This window comes from Polistes fuscatus, unplaced genomic scaffold, assembly GCF_010416935.1.
Source record: "Polistes fuscatus isolate 324 unplaced genomic scaffold, CU_Pfus_HIC Scaffold7, whole genome shotgun sequence".
NCBI classification, from domain to species: Eukaryota; Metazoa; Arthropoda; class Insecta; order Hymenoptera; family Vespidae; genus Polistes; species Polistes fuscatus.
In genome coordinates this window covers 276804-290594 of record NW_025113151.1, presented here as the reverse complement: position 1 = coordinate 290594, position 13791 = coordinate 276804, and the positions used below count along the sequence as shown (strand labels likewise).

The window sequence follows — 13791 nt, the reverse complement described above, 5'->3', positions numbered from 1 at the left end:
TTAGGTATTAGGTTACGCCGTCTGGGCTTGTCGCCTTTGTATAGCTACATCGAAGTCTCCCGAACGTTCTCGATAATGTGAAATACCGGAAAAGCCTTTGCGCGTGGCTTCAAATGATCGGGAAGTTTCCAGGGAGATGACGAGAAACAACGGGAGATGATGGAGGGGATGTTGGATATAAGTAGGCGACGGGAAGGACTGGGCGTGCTGCGTGCGTGTGCGTGTGCGTGTGCGTGTGCGTGTGCGTGTGCGTGTGCGTGTGCGTGTGCGTGTGCGTTTTTCTGAGAGTCGAATAATAATTGAGGAGTGATAAGTTTAACGGGAGGTACGAAAGACAACGGGGAACGGCGAAGAATTACGATAGGCGACGACGAGTCGGATTCGGGTGTTCCTTGCGGTTGTTCTCGGACGTAGGGAGTTACACTTATTGTTAGCATTAGATCATTAGATTATAGATACTTACTATATTATTTGTTACAAACATTATACCTTTTTATTATGTTTTAATAAATAAATACTTTACTGTTACCATTATAAATATATATATCTCTATACGTAAATCTTACACTAGTGTATTTTATATTAGCAGTCTATTAGATCATCATTCTGCGATTAAAGCTTTTTTTGAAAATCAAGTATATTTCAACAAATGTGAATGTGAATTAAAGTGCATTTAAATCTATAAGGTAACAGTGCAAGCAGTCTATAAACTTATGTTTCTGCAGAACAATAGTTGTCTAAATAATTGAGTATAAAATGATACGGGTGAATGCATAGAATAGAGTGTACAAATCTAAGTGTATTTTCTGCTTTCGGTCTATTAGATTATCTTCCTGCGATGCAAGTTTTTTAAGAATATCAAGTATATTACAAGAAAAGAGAATGTACATCGGAGTGCATTTTAATCTAATAGATGTAAGTGATAGCAGTCTATTCTAGCTGCATGCTCTCGATAAGCAGATTTCTTCCTTATCCTATGCGACGACTGGCGCTACCATCCTCACCACTCATTCTTTGGCAAAGCTTCTATAGCGCTAGCACTCTATCACGGCTTACAACGTCTCTATGGGAACGTTAATGTTTCCATAGTTACAATAGCTTTCTTCTTCCGTTATTATAAATAAAGAAATGAATAAGGAAGTTACACGTGCTCGATCAACTACGCATTTTTGTTATCCATTCTTGTTTTGTAATAGTTAACGAATAAAAAAAATGTTGTATAAAAATAGTAGTATCGATCAGTGTTTGAACCAATAGAATTCGAGTTCCTGGTTCCTTCCGCTACACTATAACCTTATATTTCTGCGAAACAATAGTTGTCTTAATTAAAGCGTTTAAAAAGAGACTTAAATGCATAGAAAAAAGAGTACAAATCTCAGTGCATTTTATGATAGCGGTTTATTAGATCATCTTTTTGCGATGCAAGTTTTTTTGAAAATTTAAGTTTAATACAAGAAAAGTAATTGTGCATCAAAGTGCATTTAAATCTATAAGGTTACAGTGCAAGCAGTCTATGCTTATGTTTCTGCAGAACAATAGTTGTCTAAATAATTGAGTATAAAATGTTCCGGGTGAATGCATAGAAAACAACCTAATGCTAAACCTAATTATTTAAAATATATAGGGTGTCTAAACAAAAAGATGGAATCTGTACACAAAAACTTTAATCACTCGTAGACTAACAAAATTCAAATTGCTTTATAATAGCCATTTTAAAGCTCTTTAAATGCCCTAAAACAAGATGCTAAACATAATTATGTAAAGTACATAGGATGTTTAAAAACAAGGAAGAAAGCTGTACACAAAATTTTTATTAACTCGCAAGCTAAAGAATATTTAAATTTTTAAAAATAATCATGTAAAAGCTCTTTAAATGCTTCAAAAGTTCTGAAACTTTCTGATCTAACAAATCTGATTAAAACATAAAGAAAAAGAATTTCCTTACTATTGATGTTTTGATGGCAACTTACCGACCTATAAAATTTGTTTTAAACTTACTTTCAGAAAAACCGACATCAAGAAATAATTCATTTAAAGTTCCTATAAATTATTTTAAGTTCGGAATGTACTTTCAAGATACATCCAATATGTTAGTTGTTATTATAATTATTTGTAGAAGCCTATTACCGACAAAAAGATCCTATGGTAATAAACGATCTGGACTTACCGACATTCGGTATTTTGTAGGTAACTTATCGACCGAAAAGATTTGATGGTAACCTGCTATCAGACTTACCGACAGTAGACAAGCCATCTTGCTAGGTTACCATCGAATCTTAGCGGTCGGCAAGTTACCATCCTAAAATCTACGGTCGGTAAGTAGTGTTTTTTTTACCAACCAAGTTTATATTTCTTTCGTAAACTACCTCTAGATGGCCCTAGCTTACAATGACGTATACCGTTGCTTAGCAACGCATTGAATAAACTAAAACAAACGTATGTTTCCTAAAAAATGCACGGTCCACGTGTATATACACGACGAAGTTACACGAATAAAATTAGGTTATCTAGAATGTTTATCTACTTTCAGTATATAATATTATGTTTCGTCTGGAATGATATGTGAAAATAAAAGAGTCTCCAAAGAAAAGTGAATGTCTAGAAAAAAATGTAAAAATTTAAGTGTATCCTATGGTATCGGTCTATCACATCATCTTTTAGCATTGCAAGTTTCTTTTAAAAAAAGTGTATTACAAGAAAATTTATGCAAGCAGTCTATTGGATAATCTTTCAGCAATGCATGTTTCTTTGAAAATCAAGTATATTACAAGAAAAGTGTATGCGCAGCAAAGTGCATAATAATCTGAGAGGTTTTAGTGCCACAAGTCTACAAGCTTATGTTTTTGCAAAGCAAGAAATGTAAAAATAAAAGATTCTTAAAAGAAAGGAGAATGCATTGCTAAGAGCTTACAAATCTGAGTGTATTTTATGCTGGCGGTCTATTACATAATCTTTCTGCGATGCAAGTTTTTTTCAAAATCAAGTATAATACAAGAAAAATGAATGTGCATCAAAGTGCATTTAAATCCATAAGGTTTCAGTGCGAGCAGTCTATAACCTCATATTTCTGCAAAACAATAGTTGTCTAAAATAATAAGTCTAAAAAGAGATGTGTATGCGTAGAAAAGAGTGTACAAATGTAAGTCTATTTTTTGCTAGCGGTCTATTAAATAATCTTTTAGTGATGTAGGTTTTTTTGAATATTAATTATATGACAAGAAAAGTGAATGTGTAGCAATGAGTTTATTAATCTAAATGATTTTATTGATACCGGTCTATAAGCTAATGTTTCTAAAAAGCAAGGTTTATAAGAAATTAAAGTTTCAGGCAAGAAAAATCAATGCATTTCAAAGAGACTATATTTTCGATATGTTTTTGTTTCAGCGGTCTATAAGGGTATATTTCTTGTGAAGTTTTCACAGAAATGACTAAGATGTAAACTATACAGCACTGCGTTCACTGACATTATATGCACTTTGCGAGCAAAATTTATAAGTCGATAAAGTATTCTATTCGTAGAGAAAAGAGTGAACTTTTATTTAATATAAAATTCACTTACATCCGCTGGCTTTCGGTATTAAAAGTATTGATGCGAACTATCCAAAGAAACGACATTTATTGCTGGTCCTACCTTAGGTTAAAGTTATATTAACGAGAAACGACCGAACTGTTCTCTTAAATTTTGTGAATCTTTACGGATCGATTTTTAACTCGATAAAGTATTGCGTATGTAGGAAAAAGAGTTTAATTTTATTTAATATAAGGGTCACGTATATCTTTTTACTTCAAGTATAGGAAATCTTAACGCAAGAATTTCAAATAAATTACTAAGATGTACACTGTTCCGCAGTGCATTCTCTAAAATGTTATGCCTAATAGATTTGTGATTACGCAAAACATGGTGTGTTTTAAGGTTTAATTTTTTTTTATACATTTTAACAACTATTAGAACGCAAACTGCAGACAGTTGAATAGAATCTTGGCAATATCGATGACCCTAAAACAAAAATTAATTTTATATATAACAACGTATATAACTTATATATAATTTTTATTATATTTATATTTTCATATCGTAAATGATGGCATTACAAACCTTGAGATACTATCGTAGAAATTTTCGTAAATATCCGTTTTTGATAAAGTGGTATTTTTCAATATTAAACCTTACAGCTTAAAAAAAACAGTACATTCTAAAACAAAAAACTAATTAAAAAGAGCATGTGTGGAAAAATAAAATTCAATGTCTGATCCACGATCAAAACTTTTTAAAAGGATTATTTAATAAATAATCTAATTTAAAAAAAAAAAGAAATAATTGACCAAAAAGTGGACATTACAAAATACTGAATACTCGATGCATTAGAAAATGTGCCTTTCTATATTTACACGAGTGAATATGAAAAAATGCATGTTTCTGATGCATGCTTTTTAAATATATAAATACATAAATAGAAAAATGTTTTAATTTTATACAAAATTGTTAATCGATTAATACGATTACCAATACGCATAGGAAATTATTCAAGACGCATTATTAAAAACTTAATTTATTGTGAATATTTCGCAATATTTAAAAATCCCCAGGTGCATTTACAATCCCGTATGCAAACCTGGGGTCCCTGTTCTTAACTTATTTATATAATTTACACTCTCGAGAGAGAGTGTGGGGCAGCCTTTTAATTCGGTTTATTTGTATATCAAGATTTATGCATTTTTATTCATATCATATAATTTCTTCTATTATAAATCTCTGTGTAAAAAAAATTTCAATGATTTTTATATCATCTCTCTTTGGTTTCCTCTCTTTGGTTTCTTTTCTCAAAAAACTTTTATTTATATATATATATTTATTAAAAATACTTTCTTTAAATATTTCTTATGCAAAGTTGATATTTATTTGTTAATAATTTTAGAATCAAAATGCACAACCTTGACATAATTTATATGCACTCGCATGTGCTGGCTGTACTTTCGTGTATTTTCATTCGCTTAGCAAGACTTATACGTTTCTAATCAGAATCATTCAAAATAGCTTTTCATTTTAATTTGCACTATTTAATTATTATATATAGATTATATACAAAATGAAATTTTCTAATTATTATTAGATAAATTTCTGTGTTTAAAAAAAAATAATACGAAGATTGAAATATTACAAATATTTATTTATTAAATACTTTCATCAGTGCACTCATTCATTCATTTTTGATCATTCTGAATGAGAAATGTATATTCTTACCATATTTTCATCTGCATTTAGCAGGTACGTTCGACTGCATTTAGCAGTTTTGTTCATCTGCGTTTAGCAGATATGTTTGTACTTACTGCGATTTTCGTATGCACTTTTAAGTGCAGGCAAGCCTTTTAAATTGTTTCATTTATGTACCAAAACTATACATTTTTATTCCAAAAAAATTATTATTCTACTTTTATATATAATAAATAAAAAGATATATATTAAAAAAATTGTTTTCATATTACTCCTTATTTCTCCTCCATATATCTCTTGTAAAATCTTTCTTTAAATATTTGTGTATAGTAAAAATATTTTCTCCCACTCTCTCTTATGAACTTATTAACTTTTTCACTTGATATTTATTTATAAATAATTTTGGAATGAAAATATATATTCCGGACATATTAATATGCACTTATGAGTGCTGGCAGCCAGCATAATTATATTCATCTGCATTTAGCAGGTATGTTCGATTGCATTTAGCAATTATATTTATCTGCATTTAGCAGGTGTGTTTGTACTTACTGCGATTTTTGGTATGTTCGATTGCATTTAGCAATTATATTTATCTGCATTTAGCAGGTGTGTTTGTATTTAATGCGATTTTCGTATGCACTTTTAAAGTGCAGGCAAGCCTTTTAAATTGTTTCATTTATGTACCAAAACTATACATTTTTATTCCAAAAAAATAATTACTCTACTTTTATATATAAATAAAAAAATATATTAAAATTGTGTTTTCATACTACTCGTTATTTCTCCTCCATACATCTCTTGTAAAATCTTTCTTCAAATATTTGTGCATAGTAAAAATAGTTTCTCCCACTCTCTCTTATGTACTTATTAACTCTTTCATTTGATATTTATTTATAAATAATTTTGAAATGAAAATGTATATTCCGGACATATTAATATCCACTTATGAGTGCTGACTGCCATTTGTTTTATTTCATTTATTTAGCAAGCATATACGTTTCTAATCGGAATGATTCAAAATACCTTCTCATAATTTGCACTATTTAAATATAAATCATTTATTGTATGTATAGAGTGTGTATGTGTGAAATGAAATTTACTAATTATTGTTAGATAAATTTCTGTGTTTAAAAAAAATAATACGCAGATTGAAATATTAAAAATATTTATTTATTAGATACTTTTATCAGTGCATTCATTCATTCATTTTTGATCATTCTGAATGAGAAATGTATATTCTTACTGTATGTTCATCTGCATTTAGCAGGAATTTCCATCTGCCTTAAGCAGGTATGTTTGTACTTACTGCGATTTTCATATGCACTTTTCAGTGCAGGTATGTACTTACTGCGATTTTCATATGCACTTTTTAGTGCAGGCATGTACTTACTGCGATTTTCATATGCACTCTTCAGTGCATTCGATAAGAATGATTCAAATTTTCTTTTTATTAATTTGTTACTATTAAAAAAAAAAAAATCAACGATCATATATTCCATAAAAAAGAAATGTATAATAGGATAAAAGACTATGTAAAGCAAAGTGAAAATAAGAGTCTGGAAACCATTGGGATGCAATAAAAAATACATTACATTATATATTCAATAAATTATTATATTTTGGAAAGAAATTGAAATATATTAAATTGAGAAATGAATTGAAATATTGAAATATTTAAAATATTTAATTATTATATACTTTGATTAATGTGTTTATTAATTCAATTTGAATCATTCTGAATGGTGAAACCTTTATTTTGTGTCCTTATCTGCATTCATGAATGCAGAATGTCCTCTTCTTCCATCGTTGTATCCAAATGCACTATTTGTGCATGCTGCAGCAATCCATGGACGTCCACACAATTTAAACGAACGTGACTCTAATTTCATAAAAAATATCTAAGACAGACTCTAATTTATATACTTCAAAAATGCAATGACTCGACTATTAATTTATTTTAATAAGAAAAATGCAATGGGACTCTAGTTTTAATCTAATGTAATAAAAAAATTGCAATGACTCGACTTTTAATCTAATTTAATAAGAAAATTGCAATGACTCGACTTTTAATATCATCTAACGAGAAAACTGCAATGACTCGACTTTTAATTAAATAGAAAAAAATGCAATGACTCTATTAATTAAATAAAAATAGCAAAATCTAGATTCTAGTATTTAAAAGACTTTTAATTTTTCACGAACGCGAGTGTGGGACATCGTTGGGAGATGGAATGGTCCATCATCTCCATTCAGGAACAACTTATAACTAATACTACTACGAGCATAAGTGACAACGTGATAAAGGGGTAGACAAAGGGATTTTGATATGACCACGAACATTGATCAAAGAATTATCAAAGATATCCTTTGAAAAATAACTCGTAGTCGAATAGTTGCCCACTTGATACCACAATTTGTGGGGGCCTCTTCGGCATTTAGCCTCTTCTTTGCTTCGTGCCCTGACCACTGCAATGGAGCATTCCCTACGTGCGACGCAAGAAAAGAATTACGTGTCAAAAAACGCCCTACCGTTTGAAACGATACATCATAAAAATTGGCACATTTCAGTGGATTATATTAAAAGAATGAAATCGTCCCTGAGCTAAACCGACCTAATCCCGACCTGTTCTCACCATACGCGACAAGACTCGAACCCTCGTGTTTAATAAAACGCATTTTATTATACGAGACGCATTGTGATCTAAGCTGAAAGAAAATTGGGAAGGAATCAACACAGTTATTAGTAATTTTATTTCCGCAGGTTTTTACGCTGGTATTTTTTTTATTTTCGTTTTTGTTTTTGTTTTTATTTTCACTTAAACCTAACGAGAGGTAAGAGCTTGCAACGTACAGTATCGATTTATCCTAAATAATATAACCACTGAAATATGACAAAGTTCATAAATGCATCATCCCAAACGCCACTGACGAATCCCAACACGCAAACTCAACTGCGTTCCTACCTGAGTGCGTCTCGATTTTTTCTAACACAAGTTTTATTTACTTACTTATTTGTAAAATAAAATTAAAAAAAAATAAATGTGTAATAGATTGAAAAAATATTGAATTAATTCCGTAAAGTAATTATACTAGCTTGTGGACGATCAATAAACTCGAAAGAATTCAATGATCGTACGCAACTACACAAGCACATTTAATCGAATGCTCCAGCAGATATATTTTTCTGAATGATGAACCTATTAAAAACTAGGATTAACACGTTGCACGTTAAAGGTGACAATGTTTCGATAAAAAGAAAAAATTACAACAATTGTAATAATCTCAATTTATTCGAATAAGTGTATGTTATTTCTAACATTAAGAATTATATTACTAAAGATCGCGAGGTGCAAGTGTTAATATACTTAAAAAACTAAGTATCAAAACTAATTCAAAATCCTTTGCCAAGTTCAAAAGATATGAGGGTGATTTATCTAATGTTCTCATTGGTTGCAAAGTATTTTTGAACTGCTTGATACAATTATCTTAACTTAAATGCATAGTATCAGCAAAAAAATGGAGACATAAGGAATAATGGAAAGTGTAAAAATTTGCTGACACTTAGCCAAAAACCCCGGAGGCATGATTGCGTCAGGGTTGCGTCCGAATAGAAGCAAACCTATTGCCGTACCCGGTTCTTACCTACTTAAAATTAATGTTTTCACATACACACAGAAAAGTATGCTACCTGCCTATCCCTCCACCTATATTTAAAAGTGCAAACAGACACACCAACACAATCATTCCACGCTGGATCTGTATTCGCATACCACCAGGGTGCAAAAAACCTAAACTAGAGAGCATGCCCCGGGGCACCTCCGACACCCTAGTTCAACCACGTTTTCTAAACTTATATTCTAAAAGGTTACGTACCCCATGCTGTAATCGTCTGCCAAGGCTAGTGATTATTGCAATAATAACTAATGCAAAAATACTGGTACATACTAGTATATATCTGCATACTAATATGATACAAGTATTGTTAAATTTCCACAAATAAATGTGAAAACTCTACTACTCGAAACGATTCGGAAAAAAAAGGAGAAAAATTTAATATAAGTATAAAAATACAAGTACATATCACGCGTGACTGTACAAGTATTTATTTAAATATTGAATGATGCATTAATAAAAAACTTTCGCGAAACGATGTACGATACACACTACCTGATACGCACACACTGGTGTAAGTACATCGTGCAATCACTAACGCAATGACAGCCGCCAAAGGAGGAAAACTTAAAAACTAAAACCCATGCAAACTTTTTCTCACCCATACGTGTAACACCTGGGCAACACGCATCGATGAGAACGAAGAGAGCATAGGGGGGAGAAAAGGGGAATTAGTATATTAGGCTGAAAATCCTGATCTAATAAAACATAATTAACATACCTGAAAAAACATTTTTATAAAAATTCATCTAAACGGATTAAGGACTCTACAAGTCATTTGGTGAATAATGACTTAAGCAAGTGAATGAAAAAAAAAAAAATACCCCATAAGAAACGTTTTATATTATTATATAATACTGTTTCGAGGTAGTGCAGTGTAGAGTGATTCTAACGGTGACAAAAGATGGATATTTCTTAAAAACCTCGGACGACTCTTTCACTAAATGGCTGTTCTAATTAAAGAACTGGGTTTTAAACCACCACTTAATTGCCAGAATCTATCCGGTCGCGAATTTTGTTTGTCTTCTTGCTCATTTATTGATAACAATATCCAAGTATCGATATATTGAAGTAAATTACGATTTGAAAAACTAATCACGATTTGAAAATCTAATCATTATTAAGAAACTAATTACAATTGAAAAACTAATTACGAAGCAATGCATATAAAACAATTTTTACATGCTTTTTATTGGCACGAAATCGAGTAAATTAATGCTCGATTTCACCATTACTAACACGATTAAATACGTAAAGAGAAAAAAATAAGTACAATAATTAATTGCATGTTAATTAAGTGAATTGAAACCGATGAAACAAGAAGACCCTGGCCTAATCTAAATAAATCACATATATAAAAATCACATATATATTGGGAATCACTCGTGAGCAAAACCAAAGGTTCTACTCACGGTCGCTTATGCTCGTTTGGACAAACACATCTACGAATACAACCAGGAACCCGTGCCGATATTGGAACTTTCATCCTCGGCATGATTGGGTCACTGGAGGAACTTTAAATTTGTTCGCTCACTCGTTACCAATTGTTACCATAAAAATAAAATAAAAAATGAAACTGAACAATTGGCAGTAGAAGTTCTGCGATGGCTCAAAAACACTCGTCCCCCTCGCTGTTGGTTGAACGATGTCGTGAAGTTGATTTAAATTGGATGAATTGTTGAATTGTTGAATCGATGAATTGTTGAATTGTTGATGATGAATTGTTGAATCGATGTATTGTAGAATCGATGTATTGTAGAATCGATGAATTGTAGAATCGATGAATTGTTGAATCGATGTATTGTAGAATCGATGAATTGTTGAATCGATGTATTGTAGAATCGATGAATTGTTGAATCGGTGTATTGTAGAATCGATATCGTTGAATCGTTGAATGTTGATCGTTGAATCATTGAATGTTGAATGTTGAATGTCGAATCGTTGAATCGATGAATTGTTGAATCGATGTATTGTAGAATCGATGTATTGTTTAATCGTTAAACCGTTGAATCGATGATTATAATCTATATTTAAAAATAAAAATAAAATTAATTATGTTTCATATCATTCAAAAGATTTTTCATGAATAAAAATAATCACGATTTAAAAAATGAATATGTCAGAAGTAATAATTGAGATTAGAAAATAATATAACCGTTGATTTATCTAGACGAAGCCAGATGCATCGATAAAGATGTTCCAGAAGAAATAAAGATGTGAAGTTGATTTAAATTGGATGAATTGTTAAATTGTTGATCGATGAATTGTTGAATCGATGTATTGTTTAATCGTTGAATCGTTGAATCGATGATTATAATCTATATTAAAAATAAAAATAAAATTAATTATGTTTCATATCATTCAAAAGATTTTTCATGAATGAGAAACATGAATAAAAACAATCACGATTTAAAAAATGAATATGTGAGAAGTAATAATTGAGATTAGAAAATAATACTAACCGTTGATTTATCTAGACGAAGCCAGATGCGTCGATAAAGATGTTCCAGAAGAAATAAAGATGTTAATTCACACTTTCGACCATGACAATATTTTAATCGAAACGCAAATCCTCTTCTACCGAATTGGCCGAAAGTGTGTTAATGATTCTAATCGCGTACCGAGCAAATTGTTTTCTCAACAAGATTATTTGCATTGATTTTAAATATAACGATTTAATTACTTTTAAAGCAATCTATACGATCGCATACAAAAAATGCAACATTTTTCAAAACGAACACTGATTCTATGATTGCATTGCCCGCAATCGCAAGTAAAGCTCTGAAAATCAAAGTTTAATTAAAGCAAGTCGTAGCGTACTTCTGTTTATTTATGTTAATAATAAAAAATATATTATAATAGTTTTATTATTCAATTATTTAAACTACGTATTTCAAAAATTCTGGAATCGTGCTACTATTTTTTGTATGCTTTAATTATTAATAAAAAAAATTATTCAAAAATTGTAACCACAAACTTGTAAACTATATAAAAAAAAAAGATAAAATACAAACGAACAAATATCGCGAATAAAGAATAAATTTCATCGCGATAGGGTTATTTTTACAGAAGTATGCTAATTGCCTTAATACTTATAGGAAAGAATAGATATGCATTAATGTAAAACTAAACAAAGTACAATATTTATAAATTATCATTTGAACAATAAAATAGAATCGGCTGTGTCTTGAATTATTTATGTGAATTAAATACCGAAAGAACTAAAATGAATTTAAATTAAAAACATTTAAACAACAATTGCAACGCGTAATTAAATAATTAATTCGATAAATCATTTCATTTACTTTACAATTAATTAACGATACGTGAAGTTAAAATTTTCTAATGCATCGAACGATCCATTTGGAAATTGATGCATTTCTAAAATTAAAGAAAAGAAAGAAAGAAAGAAATACACTTGCACGTATGTATGCAGTTGTATATACCACCATTGATTAGTATAATTTCCATGGAACGATGGTGAACGTCTTCCTGAAACCATAAAAAGAATAAGAGATTATGATAGAAATTTTTGTGAAACCATCGATACATATAATCGATAATATAATATAATTCTAATTACAGATCTTCTTACCTAATTTCAATGCATTCACGTCATCGATAATGATTGCATGTACCTGTAAATGAAATTTGATTAGATTACAAAATTTGATAATGAAATATTTTTTAATTACGGAGTAATTAAGTTCTTACGTGGAGCGAAACTAGTTGAGACTTGTCTCGACGGCGTCCGACAGCTGAATGAGGTATGACGTAGCTCGAGTCACCCCACCCCTCCTATTTACCTTATATGGCAGTCGCGAAATGTTTTTCTATGCGTACTCGATGATAGACGATGTGTATATATAGACAATGCTCGTTACCTCGTTTGACTTTGACCTCACCTTCGCATGTTTTTCTTTATCTCTGCGTACGTTCAAACGTATTTGATCATTAGTACACATAAACGTTGATATAAAAAGTAAATACGTTATGAATGATACGTTAAATATGTTATATATAAAATAAACTACGAATAAAATACATTAATATGAGAATGTATTGAATATACTGTGAATGTATTAATATATAAAAATGTATATGTTGATACATTGTATCATAATAATGTAATACATATTCTAATAAATGTGTAGAGAAAAAATATGTAGACGGTACGCGGTAGAGGGTACGCGGTAGTGGGCAGAGGGTACACGGTACGCGTACGAAAAATGCTGATGGTAAATTACCATCAGAGTTACCGACCGAGAAGAGTTAATGGTAAGTTACCATCAGAGTTATCGACCGAGAAGTGTTGATGATAAATTACCATCAGAGTTACCGACAGTAGGAAAACCTTCATGGTAAATTACCATCAGTGTTACCGACAGTAGGAAGACCGACAGTAGAAAAACTAATTACTTTATAATGTTTTTTAATAACTTTTATGTATTTACAGATACCAGGGAGTTGTACAAAATTATAGAAATTAAAGTTGCGATGTATAAAAGAGATTGCATTCGATTCATTCATTGCATTGCACAGGAACATTAAAAAAAATGTACATTTGTTTAGACATTTACATAACTATGAAAAAATGCTATAATCAGAGCGTTTTATCTTAATTTTTCTTTATTTCAAATAAAATTCTCATTACACACATGCGCAACGTTAGGAAAGTCATATAAATAAAATTTAAAAAAACAAATTATTTAGAGCACAATGGCTCAATCTAACGACGAATTTCGAGGAGGAGGGATCACAGAACATATACTCCTTGTTTTTAAGCAACAATAGACACTTGCATCTATTATATTAACAATTATTTTAATGCACTAATGCACTCTCTTTATGTTACAGCTAAATTTTACCCTCGAAGTCATCACTGCGCAGAAGCATTAAAATAA

General features: G+C 30.5%; 3 long non-coding RNA genes across 3 annotated transcripts; 1 reads left to right on the top strand and 2 right to left on the bottom strand.

The window, feature by feature from the left end:
* Positions 1-364: 364 nt before the first annotated feature.
* LOC122524153 lies at positions 365-1226 on the top strand. Its single transcript, XR_006305480.1, has 2 exons — positions 365-429; positions 587-1226. It is a non-coding gene; the product is annotated as an uncharacterized LOC122524153 (long non-coding RNA).
* A 2673-nt stretch (positions 1227-3899) lies between these two features.
* On the bottom strand, positions 3900-4185 carry LOC122524112. Its single transcript, XR_006305459.1, has 2 exons — positions 4097-4185; positions 3900-3997 (listed from the first exon to the last, which is right to left on the bottom strand). It is a non-coding gene; the product is annotated as an uncharacterized LOC122524112 (long non-coding RNA).
* An 8034-nt stretch (positions 4186-12219) lies between these two features.
* On the bottom strand, positions 12220-12659 carry LOC122524214. The gene is made up of 3 exons (XR_006305498.1): positions 12602-12659; positions 12483-12525; positions 12220-12379 (listed from the first exon to the last, which is right to left on the bottom strand). It is a non-coding gene; the product is annotated as an uncharacterized LOC122524214 (long non-coding RNA).
* Positions 12660-13791: the final 1132 nt, after the last annotated feature.